The sequence below is a fragment of the Sander lucioperca genome, chromosome 22 (assembly GCF_008315115.2).
Source record: "Sander lucioperca isolate FBNREF2018 chromosome 22, SLUC_FBN_1.2, whole genome shotgun sequence".
NCBI classification, from domain to species: Eukaryota; Metazoa; Chordata; class Actinopteri; order Perciformes; family Percidae; genus Sander; species Sander lucioperca.
Window position 1 is genome coordinate 20,876,398 of NC_050194.1, and position 22,118 is coordinate 20,898,515.

At 40.4% G+C, this 22,118-nt stretch overlaps 1 protein-coding gene and 1 long non-coding RNA gene across 6 annotated transcripts in view; one reads left to right on the forward strand and one right to left on the reverse strand.

Annotated features, from left to right (window-relative positions):
* The window catches only part of sdk2b (sidekick cell adhesion molecule 2b), a 290,162-nt gene that overhangs the window by 115,628 nt on the left and 152,416 nt on the right, over positions 1-22,118 (forward strand). The gene's annotated exons all lie outside the window — the stretch shown is intronic.
* On the reverse strand, positions 1,465-20,682 carry LOC116061080. Its single transcript, XR_004107645.2, has 3 exons — positions 20,577-20,682; positions 9,524-9,526; positions 1,465-1,482 (listed from the first exon to the last, which is right to left on the reverse strand). It is a non-coding gene; the product is annotated as an uncharacterized LOC116061080 (long non-coding RNA).

Sequence of the window (22,118 nt, forward strand, 5' to 3'; positions counted from 1 at the left end):
CCATCTCACAATGTTAATGCAGTGTGAATTCTACCAGTCAGGAACTCATTTTTCAGATTATTCCGACACCACATGAATGCAGCACTAATGCCCTATCTCAGAGTGTTAACGATGTTGCCCCATGATTTGGATCTGCTCCAAAATGTATGGGTTTCATGAAAATCCTGCAAGTAGTTTTTCCATAATCCTGCTGACAGTCAAACAAACCAACAAACAAATAAAAAAAGGGACAAACCAAACTGAAAACATAACCTTCTCGGCAGAGGTAATATTTTTGCTCAGATCTGAGCACACATGGGTACTGCACTGTGCGTACACATTACCCCCTTCTGTGTCCTAGCCCCACAACCGGCCCTCATGCAATCTCAAATTCTTTAATTCCTATCGGCTCTATTAGAAGTCAGGATAGTAGCGTTGTCGCCCATCTTGAAGCCATTTTGTCAGGAAATGGTATAATTCCCTCATCTGGATCCCATTACAGCCAGGCAGACTGCTATTCCTGTGATGCCTGTACAGTGTAATTAAGGGCTTTGTGTCTCACAGCCAGCCACAGTCAGCTTTCTTTCTCTCACTACCTCCCTGTCCTCTATCAGTTCTTTTTCCCCGCTTAACCCCACACCACCTCCCTGGAGACTCATTCACATGCCCTCCGGCAAATATAGGATATGCACACCTCCCCACATGGACTACTAACATACATTTCTTTATTTTTCACATCAAGTACAGAAACAGTATGATGAAGCCTTACTAAGTAAGCCTGGCAAAGTGTTACTTTCATCATCTGACCCAGAATGCACTGCAGTTAGCTACCATGCGTTATTATGGTACGCGTAACTTCTAGGCAAGTCCCGCCCGACGAAGCAGCTCGATTGGTTGGGGTTAGGCATTGACCTTGAGTGGTTAAGGTTAGGATAGCCGATTGGTCAAGGGATAGGACCTGAACAAATTGGGTTACGTTACCTTGCGTAAGCATGGACACCTGGCCAATAGTAGTGTGTGAATGCTATTGAAGGGCGGGTCTTGCCTTGAAGTTGTGTGGGTTCCATAATAAAGCAGCTACCACTGTAAAACAATTATTGTATTTAAAGCCACTCTGGTTCTGTGTTTACTGGACATGTTCCCTTTACCACATACTAGTCTGGAACAATGGAAGTACATTTCTAGGATAAAGCCCTGCACCTTCCGCTCTCTGTGTGTTGCCGTTCTCAAAATCCCTCCACTACAGGAAACAACAACAAACTTTGAGCTAGCAAGCTAACATGCTGAAAATGGCAAGTTTTGAAGAAAATTTGGATCGTGCAATAAAGCGGGCCTGCTTTGTATTTTCGGGGAATGATTGTAAAGATTTTCAAAGAATATGTTTACGGCATTTACTATCTAACTGGGACGTTTTGGGACCAAATGGCAGGGATTTGCTATGGACGAAGTACACACTAGTAAGAGCATATTATGTTTAACCATGTATCCAGATAATTTAAATAGCTCATGTTACTGTATTGTGTGAATAGTTAACTTAATTTAATATTTTATGTGGCGTTATCTTTTGTGGGGTGCAAATGTTCCACCAAAACAAGTTCCTTACCGAGACTATTTTGCAGCGGCACCTTCGCTGCGTCCGGAACTTAGCACCGCCCATGACGATTGTGATTGGTTTAAATAAATGCAAACAACCTGGAGCATTTTTTTCTCCAATCCTAGAATGTATGTGTGACCTTAAGCCACATACTACATACTGTGAACCACATACTAACCCACTTAATTAGAGGAAAAAATATATGGCAACAGATTATTTGATTGTGCAGTTTCCTGCAATTTTAGCACATGTCCTCATACCAACGGAAACACATGACTCAGATTTCCAGGGTGCATTTTAACTTTTTCCCACATCACTGCCACAGCCAAAGAATTATATGAAGGAGCCAAATTTTTTTTTTTTGAAACGTCATGGAATCTCATTAAAATACCTCACTGGCTAGACCTCCCCACTACTTCAGCTCTAAAAGTGGAACAGTCTGCATTGTACAGCAGGGAGACGGGATATTATCATTCCTGAAACTCGTGTCTGTTTGAGGGGGGTCGTTTTATGGACATGACACCCACTGCACCGTTGAGGCCTGCGTTCCAAGGGCCCAAACATGGACATGAAGGGTGGTTGGCCCAGATAAGACACTTAGACTGTACACACCACTGTGCATATAGTACACAAACAAACACACATAGACTCACACACAAGCTGAGTACACACATACTCACAGTTCTGCGTGCACTGTGATCTTGAAACCCTGAGTCTGCGTCATTGGAAATGGATTTTCATCCAATTAATTAGTGACTAATGGATGGAGCTGTATGTGTATATGTATATGGGGTATATGTGTGTACAGTATGTCTGTATTCTATGTGTGCTACAATATCTATCTATTATATCTATCTAATTTGCTTGATGTAGGTTAAAGGAGAATTCCGGTCGATTTCAACACATAGCTCTGTTGTTTGTAAATTTGGAGTGCTGTCAGTAGCGAGAAAAACAAAAACAATCAGTGTTGCCTACACCCTGTTATCCTCCTGCTAGCGTTAGCACCCGGGAGGCTGAAACCGGGCAAGTTTTAAACGTGCTTTTAGCCTCTTATAATGTTCAAAATGTCATTACAAGTGCCCACTATGTGAAGTGATTCATTCTGAGTGAACACAGTGAATCTGACTGCAGTAGATGTGAAATAAATGCATAAATGTGCTAATTCAGCTCTGTTTAGTTCCAATGTTGAGACGGCAAGACCAGTGCTTAGGGACCGTCTACAAACTAAAACACCAAAAAGAGATACAAAAATATTTTTAAAAATAGGAATATGCTTATTTTTTAAAAGTAAATACTGTAGTACAACTAGCAGGAGACAAGTTATAATTGAGGTAAGTTTGGAGACACTATCTTATTTAATCATCAAATTAATAAATATTTTTTTATCTCTTTTCGGTGTTGTACTGTAGAACACCATTTATGCATTTCTTTCACATCTACTGCAGTCAGATTCACTGTGTTCACTCGGAAGGAATCACTTCACATGGGTAGGCACTTGTAATGACATTTTGAACATTATAAGAGGCTAAAAGCACGTATAAAACTTGCCTGGTTTCAGCCTCCTGGGTGCTAACGCTAGCAGGAGGATAACAGGGTGTAGGCAACACTGATTTTTTTCGTTTTTCTCGCTACTGACAGCACTCCAAATTTACAAACAACAGAGCTATGTGTTGAAATCGACCGGAATTCTCCTTTAATTTACTGTTGCCATGTTTTCACAATTAAACAATATTAAGCTGGTGTGGCTTTATTTTCGTCAATACAACAAGCTGTATTATAATCCTGTGAACACTAGACAGCTTGCGATGATGTCACTAATACCTCTTCAAGCTAGGAACACTCAAACGACTCTGTGACAAACAATAGTGTTGTTGTATAACCAGATTAGCCCAAAGCCCTGTGTCCTGCAGGCCCACTTCTGGCACCTTCTCTGAGGATGAGTGTAATCCTTTAGGCCTTTATACACCTGCCTGGCAACCATACATGTAATGAAACACTGTGTTTGTTGTAAAAAAAAATAAAAAAAAGACATGCAGATGATGCTCAAGCCACAGCAGAATTACACGACACAGCAAAGCATGACACAGTGACACGCAATGTACTGTAATATAATTACAGTCAAACACAATGCAGTGCGGTAATGTATAAAGCAACATAATATAAATTGACGCAATGCTATGAAATAAACATGAGAAACTCCAGGACAAGGCAAGGTAATAGTAAACACAATACAGTACTATACAGAGCATTGCATTAAAAACAGCAGCATGTAAAGCAACACACATCCAGGATAACTTTTGTGTCCTTCAATACATATACACTCATTAGCTACTTTATGAGGTACACCTGTGCTATTGAATGCAACCTAATACAACTGTTCTGCCAGTTGTAAAGTATTTTATGGTGCCCGTAATGTTCAGGGTTTTTTGACACTTTCGTAGAGGTGTTAATTCAATGTTATGGTTTAGCATTGAGCTCAGAGTGGGTGGTGGTGTTGTATTGGACTGCAAAGTTGCGTTTATACTATTCTGCCCCCCTAATGTAGAGTATGTACATGAAAAGTAAATAATATAATATCCACTATAATAAAATAAGTCCAGTATAATTGAATTTACACATTCAATGTCAACGAAAACTAAACATCATAACTTTGGAATGGTAGAATTTAAACCATTTTATTTGCCATCACCACAACTTTCCCTAACTTTATCCCTACCTTAGTTGTAGGGTTGCTCTACATTTGAATATGTAAATGTAAGCCTCCCTTCGTGTTAATTGCTTTTACTCTTGCAGTTTAATTTCAGGATAGCTCAAGAAACGCATGCACAAAAAAACGTGTTTACTTGTCAGTCCCTCCAGGATTTCGCTGCCTTTTTTTGAGATTGTTGCGGCCCAAAATGCCTGATTTCGCAGGAGCTTTTGTAAAAAATTGCGATAAAAGTTGCAATGTCTTTGTCTGTTTGTTGCAATGAAGTTGCGGGAGACAGTGAAAGTTGCAAAAAAGTTGCGTTTTTTCTTTTTTTTTATAGTTCTTTAAAAATAAAAAGGAAACGTGTTTTGGGGAGAATAATATTACTCTGGGTTGAGATTTCCTAGTAACTTTAATAAAAAGGCTCAGGATGCTGTAAATGTTGGTATAATATGAAAATGGCTGGTGGATTTAAGACAAAAAATAATAATTTATTGAATGAATCAAATTTGAACATGTCTGTCAGTGGCTTGTTGATCTTTACATTGTTAGTTAATTTCCTAACCTGGCCTGGGACACACATTCATACGGTTTGATGAAGTACTGACTTTAACGTATCATTGCACTTACAATAACGAGCGTTGCTGTCCTCAATTTAGGTCATCGTGTTGTCTCATCTCCTTTTTCTCCTGCATCCTCCGTGTGTGTTGTTTGTGTGTGTGTCTGTTAGGGGTGTAACGGTATGTGTATTCATACTGGACCGTTTCGGTACAGGGCTTTCGGTACGGTGCGCATGTGCACCGAATGCAATCTTTTGTGTGCGGAACATAGGTCAATTTTCGTGTTTCCACACGAACATATTAAGTGGCGGAAGTCTCTGCGTTCAGCGCAAATCCCACCCTGCAGCTGATTCTAAAGTTTTCATTGGTCATGTCAATATGTCAATCACTGTACAGATTGCCTACACCAAACACTGATCTCTAAACCTACTCGCTGTCACTGTAACCTAAACCAATGAAATCGACTGCAGGGCGGGATTTCCGCTGAAGTGGTTTGGGGAAAAAAATAATAATCACACACCGTGCGCTGTACAACAACATACACGGCACGCTTTAGCCCAGCCTCTCGCTAGCTAGCGTCATGGCCAATGCAGACAAGCCCATAGACAGTATGGACAAGCCGGAGCTTGAAGAGCCACCCATATCATTAAGGTCTCCTGTTTGGGAACACTTCGGTTTCCCAGTGAAATACGTCAACGGACAAAGACTAGTCGATAAGACGAAAGCAGTGTGCCGACGTTGCTCAGGAATGATCGGGTATGTTTCTGGCAACACTTCAAACTTGTTAACGCACTTGAAAAGGCATCACGCGAGTGTGAACATCACTACTACAAGGAAAAAAACGACCGTAATTCAAACGCAGCTCCCGTTGGCATTTAAACAGACCTTTGCTGGTAATTCCGATCGGGCCAACGCAATAACGAAAGCAATTGGTGTTTTTATAGCAGCTGATCTATGACCATACTCGGTTGTTGACAAGCTGGGATTGATTTTGCTGCACTGTAATCCATAGTTATTTATTTATATTTTTCATTATATTTTATTACATGATATTGGTTTGAGACTGACAGTATTTTATTTAGTGGAGAACTTTGCAGCAGTATTTTATTTCTTATTCTTTTTTTTATTTTTTATATATATATATATATATATATATATATATATATATATTATTTATTATATTTTATTAAAAAGTGTTTAAAAAAGTGTAAACAAATTGTTAAAAAAAGTTTATAGTAATAAACAACCTGCAGTTTAATGTTTGCATTTCTTTCCCTTACTGTACCGAAAATGAACCGAACCGTGACTTTAAAACCGAGGTACGTACCGAACCGTGATCTTTGCGTACCGTTACACCCCTAGTGTCTGTGTGTGTGTCTGTGTGTGTGTTTGTGTGTGCGCAAGCGTCAGTCGCGGGGAGAACGGAGCTGCAGCCCCGCCCGCTGCAGCGAGCCGACAGCCAGGATTGAAACGGCAGCAACTTCAGCGACTTTTAAATCATTACAGTTTACATTGATGTTAAAATGTATACAGGTTGGCAGGACGGTCTGAAATGTTTTGCACGGTCTTTCGCTGTACGTTTTGTTGGTAAATGTGAGATGTTCGAGTCCCACACACGTCTCATCTTCATATCAAAAACAAGGATCAACCCGTTCTCACTCTCGCTTGGTCAATGGCTCTCAGAGTGCACGTGGGACTGCTGGGATTGCACCAAATTCGCGGTGATTGGTTGAATTTGCGTGAATTGGCGCAATCGCGACATTGCGAAATCCTGGAGGGACTGACTTGTCCAATCATAATGGAATACGCACTCTCACACAAAAGAAAATTCATGGTTGCCTGTCACAATGACATCATTAGTAGGATTCTCACATAGATATCAAGAAACTGTGAGACAATATTACATGCATAGTTCAGTGTTCTCCATTTTTCTTTTATACATCAAATCTCATTTTCTGGCAATGGTGTTAAAACAGTCCACTTTGTTAATAAAGGTTGTATGCAGGTGAACTGTGGTTTGGAAGAATAGTATACATGTCATGTGAAAGCAAAGCAGAAGAATGTAGCTGTCATTCCCATCTCTTCCATCCCTAAAGGCCCTATATCCTGCCTCAGGCATCCATCTAAGACAAACAAAAGTCAGCCTTCGGGCTGGAGGGTACTCACAGTAACTAACCCATAGCACAGATTCACAACTGATGAAATTCACAGCTCCGTGAATATAGTATGCCTTAGTCCATCAGATGTAACATGTGTTCAAATACTGAATAGGAATCATTTTGAAGCCTTTAGTGATGGAGGGATTATTGGTTATTAGATGTAGCCTCAGGTCAGAGTCTGTCGATGTAGGGTTGTCTCAATGATGTCAACACTGATACCATCAGGGGCAAAGGCCAAGGAAAGGTCACATCACAGAGGATTAAATAGTGATGATTGATTGACTGAAAGACAGCAGAGGCTTGGGTTTTACTGAGTAGTAAGTAGTATCAGTGCCTTCCTCTCCACGTATCTTTATATTCCCTCCCAGGAAGGAGAGTGCTTGCAGGTTTGTTTCAATAGAATAATAATATCTTGTGTACAGTATATTATCCAAATTTTATTTAAGTGCATGTCCTACTTCCAACAAAAATGTACAATTTACTTATTAATCACTTTAAGTATACTGATCTTAATAGTTGCATACTACTGTACACTTACTTTTTGGATAAAGGTTTGTTCTAGATGAAAGGTTTTCATCTCCCGAGCAGGGTGTCACTGTTGGAAGTTTAAAGGACTGATGTGTCAAAATGTGTACTTCTTAAAGTCGTAACTTTTGAGTACATTCAATGGTACATTGCAAACAGGAACTGCTAATAATTAAATTGGCATACTTTTAATGGTGCCAGTATAAATAAATATAGGGCACGTAGTAGACCACAGTTAACTTACTGACTCCATGGCAACAATATACTTACTGTTTATCCCCAAAGCTTCCAAATCATGGGAACTGTAGTTCCAAAACTTTTATTCTGGGGTGTGGGGCGGGGGCGCAGTTGTCTCAATTCTGTTGGAGGGGAACCCACACTGACAAACTTTGAAAGCCCCTGCTTTAGATAAATCCACCATTTTTTAGTAGAATTTCACAAATTGCAAATCTGCAGAAAAAAATCTAAATCCTAGAATGATCTACTTGTGCATGATTTGCCCAAAGCTCAGTCTTAATTTTATATTGATATTAATATTTGGTCTTAAAAATGTCTTACTGCATAACGTATTAAGTTAAACTCTCATATTTGCTATGTGTGTTTATAGCCCATAGATGATGAATCTGCATCACATCAGCGTCTAGTTAAGCCCATTTCACTGTGTTCTTTCTCGGAATCTGTTCTTATCTCCCACATGATGGCCATTCTCATTTTCAACTTATTTTTCCCTGTCACAAGTAATGTCATCCTCCTGAAAGCCTCCCTTGTCTCGCATGTCAGTCCGTCCTGGCTAGTGACGAAGATAATGAATATTTCCAATCAATTCCACTGCCGTCCAGAATGGGTAGCCTCCACAGCTCCAAAGTATATGAAATTAATTTGTAATAACTTCAAATATTGGATGAAGCCTGCGCATGCAGAACGGGGTACACATGGCAGGGAAATTGAGAAGCCCAAATATTTTTCCTTCATGTGGAAAGACGGCGGTTAACAGAGGATTTCATCCCTTGTAAAATATAATTAAGTTCGCAATGAGAGAATCATGAAAAATTTCAAGCCCATTTGAGCAAAGTATTAATTAATTAGTGACATATTCTTTACGTCACCAGCTGTAAAAATAGTAAACAAATAATAAATTGAAATTGTTATTTCTAAACCTTCTTCCTTCCACTCTGAGGACAGTAAATCATTACCTATTGTCTTGACCCCATTAGCATAAATGAATGAATGTCTATATCCAGTGATATGTGCATCTCTGAACGGTAACAGTATCACATTACCCCCATCTCCTCTATCACATTACTATTGACCTATTATTGGAGCAGCAGTATCAGAGTCTGTCTCCCAAACTGTTATATGGTCTTTAGAGCAGAGGTTCTTAAACATCATTTCTAGGGTTCCATGTTGTCAAAACATTCACTGGAGCTAAATGTGACACACTGACACAGTCATTAGCTTTGATTATCAATACGGGGATCCATTTTTATCCCTCCGTTCACCCCAGGCCAATATTTGAAAACTGCAACAATGCAGTCATTACTGATGGTGGATGGGGCCTGAGTGGAGTGTGTCCCTGGCTCACGTTACTGTAGCCTGCGCTGCCACATGGCATATTAGAGTTATAAAATCAATGGAACCCTGGGAATATGGAGCACAGTGTGCCCAGTCTCCAGTGCCACTCCCTGTCCTGGTTACGTCACTCTGTTACAGAATGGTGGGCCAATTTGATGTTCGGAATATCCTGGATAAAGTTGCAGGCATTTCAGTGACAATTATACAAAAGGAAAAAAAAACATGGATCTTTAGTACAGTCTTGTGTCCCTAGATGCTATGCCCCTCTTTCATGTCACATATGACATTTTGAGATTTGACAGGTATATTCCTTTTAGCTACAACATTCCTATAATTTGTCCTTGCATTTCTGTTCTTTTTTCCCATTCCAGTCAGTGATCTTGTCAAAAAGCTTATCGATCATCGTTCTGTTCACCTGTTTCTGTGACCTCGGCCCTCCACCCACTTTCTCTCTCATTTCCCAGTTTCCACACATTTATGTGGCTCTGCAAGAAATTACCACCTTTTAATGGGACTCAAACATTTAATGTGCTCAAAATATACCCGGCTGTCATGTGAAAAGAAGGATTTGAAAAGCAGAGCAGGTCAATGACTCCGCTTGATTATGCCCTCATTCTCCTTCAACTTTTCCATCCTTTTCATTTGCAGCTTTTGTCCCTCTCCCACCATGCCACCTCCTCTGCGCTCCATCAGAAGCATCCTGCCAGCGTGACTTTGGGTGTCTTGAGGCACCCTTTATATTGCTAATCACATTTAAAGCATTTAAGGACCTGAAGGTAGTTCCATTTCCTACATCCTGTAATGTAAAGTATTCAGTCTCTGCAGGTCGGTAAAGCACGTGAAGGCTTTGCCTTTATCTTATTTATCAGAATTGATAAATGCATTTAATGAAAATGCAGTGTTCTTCCGGTGTTGATGTAGCAGTAGATAAAGTGGTTCAACTGTTAACCTCAGTCAGTAATTACAATGGAGCCGTTTAATGCAAAAACTTTAAGTTCTAAAGCGAACATATATGTTACATGCTTCATGTATGTCATGATGTATTCGCTGTCTGTTTCCATTGCACTTTGTTGTATTATGCTTTGATCATTTCCACCTCTGGCTAACATAAAAACACATTTATTGTGACTGTTGAATAACTTACTCTCAGACTAAACCACACTGTTGCTCAGTGCTCAACCAATAGTGTCTGTTTTTTTTTTTTTGTAATCTAAATAAAAGAACAGGAAATAAGTGAATGCACTCATTGGCCCTCATTTATGAAACGTGTGTACGACCTAAAACAGGCATAGGACGGGCTTACGCCGATTCCTACGCAAAGCAAGGCATTTATCAAGTTGAACGTGAGCGTAGGCTGCGATAAACCCTACTATACACGCCAGAATAAGTCTGCAACATTGTTTTAGCCTGTGGGGTTCTGCACAACATCGCACAGGAAAACAGGGTGCCATAAATGTAGTGATGGAGCAAGATGACCCGATGCCCAGAGAGCAGTGTCCAACACAGCCCCAACTGGGGGCTATACCAAGGAAACAGGATATTATTCCTCGCTATTAAAAGGTATAGTGTTATGTTTGGCAGTGATACTCAATACAGGAAACATGACGATGCACAACATTTGTATTTATTCTTCAGGTTTTCGTTTCTCTTTTAAAGTGTTGTCAATGGCCAAGTGAACGATTTATTTCTGCCATTGACAGAGTTATTTCAGCTTGTTTTTCCAGCCCCTCTGCTGTCAGGAGACACGGTCGGGGTGGTGGTCCAGCACGGGGGGCGGAGGACACGCGCTCTCCCTCACAGCTGTTGACTCATGAAAAAAACACAGTAAAATAAAAAACACTGCATAAACTCCACTACTGTGTGTTTATTTAAATATAGGTAGGCTACACCATGTAGGCCTAAGAGATTGCAATATAAGCCTGTATATTACTATTAGGACTATAGAATACATATGTCAAGGATGTATAAATTAAATAAACTTCAGCTGGAGTCCGATTTACTATGGCAACGCTGTTGACAGCATCAGTGATCTCTTTTCATTCCGCATTCTTTCTACAGCCTTTAATACCAGTTTTCAGGATGCCAGATAGTTCAACACAAGTTGAACCTGAGATATCAGGGTTTCAATCTCCACCTCTGAAAAGTGCCGCTTCTTAGCCGGATTACGTCTCAAATTACGTCTGTAAATTGTAGGGGCGAGGCGTGATATTTAAATTACGATCGTTTCCAGCCACTGCATTTATCAATGTACGACCATTCTTACGCTCTGATTGGTGTGATACAAACATTTCGTGAATCACACGTGAAGCCTGTCGTAAGAGGATTTCTGCACTCATATCTGCACTGGTTTCTACAATAGATTGATAAATGAGGGCCCTCATCTCTGCCTCTTTAAACATAATGTATAATAGTTTTCTTTCCAGGCTGCAGTTGAAGTGAACATACAGATCGATCTCCACTTTCAGTTATTTAAAAGCCAATAGTTATTATATTTGAAGGTTATTACTGGGTAAGTTTAACAGTTGGAATACTTGTTACAGTACAGGAGGAAATATTGGCCTACATTAGTCTCTGCTTTGGGATAAAGCAGATACTAATATACACATACACAAATACAGGCAGATGTTCACTTGTTCCCTTGAGAATGACGGAATGAATGGGTATTCCCACCTTACCTGAATGCCAATTTCCCTTACCACGTTTAATCGGCAGCCATGCTATTGCCAAATCCACACAGTTAAGCACAACGTCTGATTTTGTATTCAAAATACACATCTCACACAAAATGAAATCTTTCCTCCGTCTCCATGTTGAATACTTCTGCCTGCTCCCCATCTGCTTTTCTCTCAGATGTCTTAACAATTTCCACCAGCTATGGCTTGTGAAAATCTTTAGTCAGGCTGTCAGTGTTCTGAGCCATGCCTGCCAGACGGCAGCCTTTGATTCACACTATAACACTTGGATATACCTACAGTATGTGGATTTGTGTCTCTCATGGGACTGCCATTTCATTACTTCCTTCAGCCATCATATAGACTCAAGTTTATTTCCTGCCCCCAGGCAGAGTAAATCTGGTCCGGGGCCAGGCAGCCACACCATGGAACAGTGCTATAAAATGAAGCCTAATCGTCTCGGCCCCTGTAAGTGGTTTTACCTTCAGGGAGCCATTTTGCACCGGACAGACATGATCAGGTGCTTCAGCCATGACCAATAGCAGCTCTGCAGTGTCATCCAAGAGCAATTCAAGTCTGAGGGGCCAGTGACCCCCCCCTCGCCTTTCAAGCCACATTTCCCACCCCACCAAACCCTGGCCCATAAAAAGGGAATTGTAAATATATAACACTTTTATAGGGACAAGTCACTTAGTGCATGAAATGCAGGTATATTTCTTTGTGGAAAGTAACCTTTGGCTCCTTTATATTAGGCCAAAGGGAGAATCTTTACTTATACCATTACTTGTTGCAGCTATGTTGTGCACTATTGCAGTAGTAGTAGCTGGAATACATATACTGAGCTTTAATAGAAAACAGAGATTTTCGGTATTGACCTCTGTCTCTCTGGCTCTGACCAAATGTAACTATCACATCATGTTTAGTGACTAATGGATGGTATGGCACAAACAAAAACAAAAAAATTGAACAAACAGACACCTTTTTAAAAACGTATCTAGTTTTCAACAGAAGAATAACATTATAGGATTGATACATTTTAGTATTGACATACAGTAAGTATAGTATACACTATGATTAAGTATTGTTTATTAAAGCCAATATAATACATAAGTTTTATTACCAAATTAAAATGATTTTTTTTCTTTTAAAGGTATGTAAAAGGAATGTCTACAAAAGCCTTTTTTAACAGTAAGCCAAACTTCTCAAATGCATCAGTTTTTAAGTTTGGCTAAAATGATTTTATTATTATACATATACTTATATATTGTACTTAAGGAAATATCTGGAATTCAAGTGTTCAGTGTGACAGACATACTTTAGTCAGTATTTTTGATACTCCTGTATCCACATACTGTAGATATGTTTTCACAAAATGGTCTAGCATGCAAACTATACTCTGTTTAAACACTACATATAGACCTTGTTTCACATTGCCTGTGTAGGTATTCGGCATAATGAAGTCTATTAGCAGCCAGCTATGTGTTGTGACTGAATGCCGGTGTTAATTACACCTTTAATGGACTTGGTGTTCCTGTGGCTTCTTCTCCGACGGCAACCTTCAAAGTATTAATTGAAACTCGCCCACCTTCACAAGAGGGAACGCCTCAATTAACCTCTCCCAGTGGCCACAACTGGTCAATTACATCCAACCCCCCGCCGTTCTGCATGTCAGCAAACGCAGTCACAGTTCACACGGTGTTTGATCTAAAGGCCACGCATCTGAAGTTACGTTGGTGCTTAATCTAAGGTTGTCTAGCGCACAGCACTGGTTGTGTGTGTTTTTTTGTACGCTGCATGCATCCATGTGAGTTCTTGCAGTGTTGTGTTATCTAGTTATTATGTTAAATCTGTGTGAATGTGGATCTATTCATCTAGATGGTTGAATAGAGTTGTGGTCTTATTAAAGCAGCTTTCATTTCCTATACAGTATGACACTGATCCAGATTGGCATTCTGACATTGAGTGCCAGTCGATTTCAATTCCCTTTGCATCTCACCCTGTGCCCCCCCCCCATCTCTCCCCCACTCACTTATGCAGCAAAGTTTGATTTGCCTCCAGTTCCTCATATTGAATGAGACCAATTGTCCTTCAAAGGGAGACTGAGGGAGAAAACAAGAAGAGAGAGAGAGAGAGAGAAGGGAGGTCATCAGAGAAGCTGAAAGAAAATTGGACAGTGGCAGAGAGGAATCAGACAAGCGGAATAGACATGGGTCAGTCTTGTGTCCTATCACACTGTTAGATTTTCAGAAAGCAGAGAGGAAAGAGAGAAGCCATGTGACTGATGGCACTTGTTCCCTTAGTTATCTTTTTCCTTTACTTTCCTTTTCTCCTTGATAATCTCTTTTCTTGCCCTCTGTTCTTTGTTCTCTAGTCCTCATGTTTGTCCTTCTGTCCATCTTGCTAGATTGCCTTGTTATCAGTTAGCAGAGAGCTGCTACATTCGTCCCTCATGGCTGCACAGGCAGGACAGACACACACACTTAGACATATCAACACACACACACACACACACACACACACACAAAGCTGGCTGGTTGCCAGAAAAAGAGCGTCCTGCCAGAATCAGGGTACACAGAGAGAAAAAGAAAACAAAACCTCATCTAAAGCTGCTCCACAGATAATTCACAACACCTGCAAGTAGTCAGTCTGGGAAGATAGTGATGACTGGAAAAAGTGTTTGTGTGTGTTATACTGTAGGAAGGGAAACAGAAGTAGCAAGGGCAGATAAGAAAGACAAGATCACTGCCCTCCACCTACAAGCTACCTCAAGGTTGTTTTTTTTCTTCTCACTTTGCACAGTTCAGAACTCAACAAACAGATTTTTTCTTGGAGAGTAACACAACTGTTTTTAACTTCCATCAAGGATTTTAATACACATGTGAAGTCCATAAAGTGCAATACAATACCAGATATTCCATTTGTAAAGATGTCAAAAAAAAAAAAAGAAGAGAAAAGCAGCAAATTTTTGAGAAGCTGGAAGAGCAGAGATAAATATTATCAACTTCAGTATTCTTTTTGTGATTTTCTTTCACAGAGCCAACAAATTGGACATTTTATCTTGAAACTTTTAAGTTATAAATTATCAAAATAAATGTCAATACATTTTCTGTTGATTGACTAACCTGTTAATACGCACCACTATGATAACACTGACATATTCATACTTGGAGAATATATTCTTTTGTCCTCCATGTCAGTGTGTGTGTGTGTTACCTGCATACAAAGAATTCCATCTGATATTAGCCCGACTGGTTCCTGATAGTGCAGGGAGGGAAAGAGAGCTATCAGGGAGAGTTATTTCAGCACGCTGCCTTGGCAGTGGATGTGGGCCGGCTATCTGGAGGACATCTCGGTGATCTATGAAGGGGACAGTTCGACCTGGGAAAGCCAATTTTCAACCACCGTTTTCCACAATGCAGAGCTCCAAGACAAATGTGGTGCAGCGTGACATACTATAGAGGCATTAGATAGACCTTTTGGGATCTGAAGAGGTCAGTGATTATCTGCCTAATCTGCGACACCACCTAACTAACCGGGACGGGTGGAGGGAGACGATGAGGAACAGGGAGGGAAAGAATCATGAAGAGACAGAGATAGATGCAGAGAAAGAAAAGAATCACTGTTGATTTTTAAGATCTCCTCCTCAGTGTTTTATTTTGCTGACTTTAAATTCCTTATTTGGCTGCAGAGATTGTTATTCACAGTGTGAGGTGGTCCAAAGTGTTGCGGTTTTCACTTGATGGGTTGTTTTACACCTTGTTGGCCTGGAACACTGCGGGTGGCTATTGGAATATCAATGTCTTCTATTTCAAGGTCTGCTAAGTTATGAAACCTGCAGACAAAGCATAGCCCTGCCTTACAACTGACTTTTTATGGAACCAAGCATGCTTCATTTCAAAAAACTAGTTTGGAGGATGTCCATGATACAGTCACATTAATAACAATGCTGTTCATAAACGAAAAACATACATGTTTTCATGTACAACAAATATGTACCTGTTATAATTAATTAATTGTTACAGCTTTATTTTTAGCTCAAGGCTATATTAACAATATTGTGGAGCCTTTGATCATTGTAGTTTATTTGAATCCCATCGGCAGTCATGTAGTCGTGCTTGAGTGTCGGTGCCAAATCCCCACCAAGTTGAAGCCAGTATAGTACATCCCCACAGCCTCAAATTATTACCCATGAATCACGGCTTTGGAGACTTTATAGACTGTAATTATTAATTAACTTCACAGTCAATTAGAAATTAAAAGGATTTCACCAAACTAAATATTAGCCTCAGTTTTCTTCCTGGGACTGATTTGGTTCCTTGCCAGTCTTTATGGCACGCAGGGAACACACTCTGGACTCACACTGGCAGTGGTGGCCTAGAGGTTAAAGAAGTGAGCTAGGTTCCAGGTATGAATGTGTAACTGTGTGAATGTGACAGGTCGTCGTTGCAGATGAGAATTTGTTCTCATTCGGCTTACCTGGATAAATAAAGGTTAAAAAAAATCTAAATAAAAAAAAATAAACAATGCACAAGTAAAGCTTACCGAAAGCAAAAATCTGTGTGCTGTTTAAGTTTTTTCTTTGTTTTGGAAGATATCTGCAAAAGATAGAAGTTAGATATCAAGTTTCTAAGTGACCTGAGCCATTAAAAGGTAGTGTTCTGCACAAACGCGGCATTTTTTTTTTAAATAGCCAAGCTACCTGCAATAGCGACCACATTTTTTTATTCACTTGACCCAGATTTTTTTTTTAAATGGCAGCCCGCAAAACATCGTCATTTGACAAGGTGCAGACGTTCCTCTGTTTGGTTGCTGACAAAAGGATCCAGCAAGAGCTGTGGAAGCCTATAGGGGACTTAATTCAAATGATAATGTAAATGTCAAAATAAAAATGTAATTCCACAATAGCATTATCTTTTTCCACAAATGTATTTCACATTTACATTATCATTTGAATTAAGTCCCCTATAGGCTTCCATAGAGAGCTGTCTCACGTTGAAAATGATGAGTTTCTACCCGGCGCCGCTATGATGATCAGCTAAGAATCCCGCCTATTTTGACGGAGTACTATCTGCAGTGAAAAACTAGAAATACATCTAGAAATGTATCTGCTGCTAAAAGTGAGTAGAGTACAATCGAGTCGAGCTTTAGAGTCAAGTCGAGCTGCACCATGCAATAGAAATGACGCATTAGTGAAAGATTGCTGATAGGAAAATAAAATGTGAGACTTTGATGCCTTTGTACTTGATGAAGAATCAGCCTGGGCTCAAAAAGTTGAGCTCTTTCTAAATGCAATAAAGAGGAGCATTCTACAGTGTTGCGAGTCCTTGTGGAACAGAAAGTATTTGCAGTGTTTTGGGACTCAGCACCTGGAGCACCTGAGTGTGTTTTTGTGATTGCTAGAGGTAGAGAAATTTGCAAGATTTCTCGGCTTTTATGTAAAAACGATTGCATTTTAGCGTGAAAAACGACATTCCTTTTTTTTAATCCAATGATATTCTTTTTTCTCTTTCTCTTCCTGCTCCTCGCTGATGGACACACAAACAGGTAATAAACACATTTTATTATTTCTTCTCTGATTTTCTATCCTCGAATGATGAAATTATGGGTAGTCACTCCAGTGACCTGCTTCCTCTACTTTAAGGCAGGGGTACTTGATGCAATATCAATTTTTTTTTGGAAGCAATCCCAGATGCCAGCCAGCCTGATCTCACAGAATTCCGTGAAATGAACATGGCCCCTTAACTCAAAATCTGTGGCAGTTTCATGGAATCGCTAGCTAACGTCAACGTTAGGTAGTCGCTAGCTAACGCTAGCTAGAAGGGTTTGTGGTGACTTTGCCTGGAACGCTACCAAGTCGTGAGTCGTGACTTGAAGTCGTAACTTACGGGCTAAAAATTGTGTCTGGAATGCAGCATAACATGGCCCCTTAAAATTCTGTGATGGGCCCACGGAAGAATTCTGTGAAATGAACACAGCCCCTTAAGTTAAGGAAAAGGTTATGGCGGGACAACGGGACAGTTGGGTTTAGGAAAACAACAACGGCCAGCGTATTTATACCTGTTGTTGCTTTAGGTCATCCACAACAGTAATACATACACTCACACAGACACACACAGGATGACTGTCTGGAATGATAATGAATATTTGTTATTTATTGCTAGCAGTTTAACAGCTACAGCACACAAATCACACACAGCTATCAGAGCTTTTGACCTCTGCCTCTTGCTTCCCATCTCAGTTTGCTTGCTTCACCCCACCCACCCCATCTGAGGTGTTCGTTCACCTCTCTATCAAGCTCTCTTCAACGCTATCATTTGCTCTCTGACCACAACAGCATTGCCCCAGACCCCCTGCATGTAGGGCAGAACAGTCAAAGGATACTGCTGTGTAGTACCTGGAAGCAAATTGGTATCTTACGTGAGGACCTCTCTTATTGTCCCCCATATTTAAAAAAAGAAGAAGAAGAAAAAGTCCACAATCAAATGGGGGGGTCACATACTACATTTGCTGAGCAAGCTCCCTTGACTTGACTTCGCACACGGAAAAGGAGAAAAGAAAATTCAATAATTCACATAAAAGCAGCCGGTGCACAATGCTGATAAAATGCCAGCCCAGCAGTCTGTGAACTTCAGCATGAATCCAAAGACTGCGAGGTGACAGGTCTTTTACCATACAGTACATTTATTCAAAGCACCTTACTATACTGTACCTGTACACATGAAAGGAAAATTGCACTCTCAGATACAACACTCTCACTTTATGATGTAGTGCACCTTCAGTCTGTGATGTTCAATACATTCCAAGTTTTTTTTTTTTTTATGAAATATTAAAATTCATCTTTTGTTGCAACCATCTCTTCCCAAAGTTTCTCATCTACTTCTGCAGTCACAACCGAGAACTGCTTTTGACACCCCCCGAGACCATTGTTTCCCAAGGAAGCCTTTGGTTCCAATCAAAGCCTGCTCCGCGTCACAGGTTGCATATCTGTGTGCAATTCAACCAAAGAGTGATGTTCCTGTTCCTTTTTTTATCTCTGAAGTGAAACTCTCCAGTATTTCAAAAGGAAGAAGAAAAAGTTTGCCAAATGTCGAAAAATATATGACTTTGTGTGTTGTGTCTTGTTCTTTCCTGTCTTGTTAATCATCTTGCATCCTGTGTATGTTTTTGTGAACCCCTGGGGTGTCCTGACCCCCCCAGGGGGGAAACCAATGCTCTTCTGGACCCTGGTCTGAGTAGTTTTGCTGAGGTTCCTGTGGACTGGGACAAAGGTCAGCTGGATGCGTTTAAGAACAGTAACAGAACCCAGCTGCTCCCACAGTGAGCTCCTTCAACTGTTCCCAAACAGCGTCCTTTGTCTCAGACAAGTAAACGAACATCAATGTTTGCTCCACTCTTTTAATGTCTCACTAACCTTTTTTGGCAACTCTGACCAATATTTTTTTATGAAAGAGAAGAGATTGGAGATAAATATAATGAGTGGGTTGTTGTTCAGTGTCTTAATAACTTTTATGTCAACTCTGACTGAGAGAAAGAGAGAGAGAGGAGAGAGCTTAATGAACTTGATTGCACAAAAGTTTTTGTCTTAATTAACCATTGTGACAAATTTGTCCAAGAATAGTTAGCAGTCTTTGTCTTTAGATTTTGTAAAGTGCTGCCCACATCTCCGGTTGAATATTTAATCTTTTCACTAACGACTGAGAGACAGCTTTGTCAAACAGCGGTGAGAAGAGAGACAGTGTTGTGATGTGTCCTCCTGCAACCCAGTGAGCTATGTATAAGACAGCGGCAACGTTTGACAGTGATATGTGAGACTTCCAACAAGCTGTCAGGCTTTTAAGAGCCACTGGAAAAATGTGATAATTACAGTAAACATATTTCTATCAATCTTTCTCTAATTATATTCTTCATTGTTAAGTCTGTTTTCCTGCGTTGCCACAAAAGAAAGCTGTTGTTTAACTCCCAGTTAGGTCTGCAATTTGATTAATCTGTTATTTTTTTTCAAGTAACCAATATAAATTTAGTCATTGTAATTTTAGAAAACAGTGAAAAATGCCCATCCCAGAGTCCAAGGTGATGTCTTCATTGGTTTTGTTTTGGTCTGACCAGCAGATATTCAATTTGCAATGATGTAAAACAAAGGAAAGAATCAATTCACCACATTTGACAAGCTGGAACCAGCAAATGTTGGGCATTTATGCTTACATGAATGAAATAAATGAATGCTAATCATTGATTATCAAAATAATTGTTACCAAAAGCAACAGTTTGACATGTTTTGTTTTTAAAACAATCACAAGTTGATTAAGTGTTCATAAACCGCATAACGGCCAAAAAAAGGCCTAAGTGCCACAAAGTAACAGACTATGCAAAATCTTTCTTTTCCGATAGTAAGTGACAAATTTTAAAAAGTTACAGACTATTTGTTTCTTAAATCACAATCATACTAGGCTAAATATAGGCTACCATCTGGGCCTGCACAGCGGCAGGAAAAGACGCAGATATGTAAGACACCGTGTCTCTACCTTAAGATGATTTTGGTACACCAATCGTAAATTTGCGCTCTGGAGTTCGGCTGATGAACTCTGCCATGAGACCCTGAATATCCAGATAATCCAAAATGTCTTTGTGGACGTGAAGCAGTGCCATGTGTGAAAGTCTACTCTGAGTTATAGTGCTACGGAGCCAGATTTTCAGGCAGCGAAGAGCTGAGAAAGACCTTTCGGAGCCAGCCGTAGAGACTGGTAAACAGAGGCACAAGTGGATCAGCTGTTCCACCTCGGTGAAAAGGCCTCTTGTTTGTGGATGTACAGCTGATACAATAATTACTAAAATGATCCCTCTCTTCATCCCACAACCCAAACATGACATACAAAATGTCGTGGAACAGAAACAACAACCAGAGATATTCATAAGCTATCATTTTATTGGCACCAACAGGTAACCAACCTAGTTCCTGAGCCTCTGGAGAAAAGTGTAATGTAACCTGACTACTTGCATCGTGTCATCTTAGGGCCCTTCACCTTAAATGTCTGCTGTGACAATGGAAGGGGGCCCTTGTGTGGGGAGGGTGGGCAGCTGAGCATTCAGGGTGACAGCCAGCAGAGGAAGAGAGAGAGGAAGACCGGGGCAAAGAGAGATGGTAAAGGCAAGGTGTAGGAAGGGGAAAAATAATACGATTGCTCTCTCTTTGCATTTAATTGGTCTGCAGAGAGATGCAGATTGAACTCTCATAAATTGTGGGAGCTCAGCTTTAGATAAGAGAGGAAATTACAACCAGTCTAAATGGAGAGAAGCTGGGAGGGAAATAGAATAACAGCCATTATTCAAATAGGGGATTATTAGTTGGCTGAGTGGCCTTTTGCTCACTGTGGGACCTGCCAAATGTAAGGCTTACCACCAACCTGGCGGCCTGCCACTCCTATTGTCTTATTTTGTATTTGGCCTTGTTGTTGACTGAGATTGAGACCTCTGAGAAGGGGGGGAGGGGCTGTTTTGAGGATATTTACTTCCCCCCCATGTCATCTTTAGTCCCACCACATTTCAATCAGATTACAATAGGAGTTGATGACGGGACATATGGCTGCAACAGACCTCCTTCTGTGGGGACTTAATAAGGAGAGAGTGAAGTAATCCCCCATTTTTCATCTGCTCCTCTCCGTCAACCCCATAGGGATCTAAAGCAGAATCAGATTTCCGTCCCCCTTTTCATCTGATGTAATGGATTTGCAACACCCACAACCTGGAGCAAAGACTCAGACAGATCAGCTTTCTAGGGGAAGGATGGCTGAGTCTAAGAAAAGTGTAGGAGGGAGGGACTGAGGAAAAGAGTATGCCTGATGTTGGAGGGCAGAGATGGAAGACACACGGATAGACTTGGGACAGACACTTGATTGATTTCAGGTCAGTCTCCGCGTCGTGATGATAAGAAGGAGATTTGGGGGACTTCTGGCTTTCTCTCAGTTGGCAAAATAACTATTGTCCACAAACAGGTGCCAAAATTACAGCAACGTTATCAATGTATTTAAATAAAACTGATGCAGCTTTTCAAAATCAACTGTGTGGTTACATCTGCTTTAACTTGGTGGGATGTTCTCCCTCATCCTCAACATGTTTTCCCAAATCTCAGGTGTAGAAGGGACAAAACCCCAAAAAGCCCAAAACTGGTGACAGGTGGAGGGGTTAAAGACAAAATGCTGCAATTGGAAGATGGAGCACTGAGGAGATGGAGTGTTTAGTGAGCTGGGGAAATAATGACAGTGTGGGGAGAGATTACAATGGATTTGTTGTTTGTCCATCCTCTTTTCACTTTATCATCTAAAACAATGCCAGGAAGGGTCTGGTCTGCTAGACAAGGCACTTGTGTTGGGA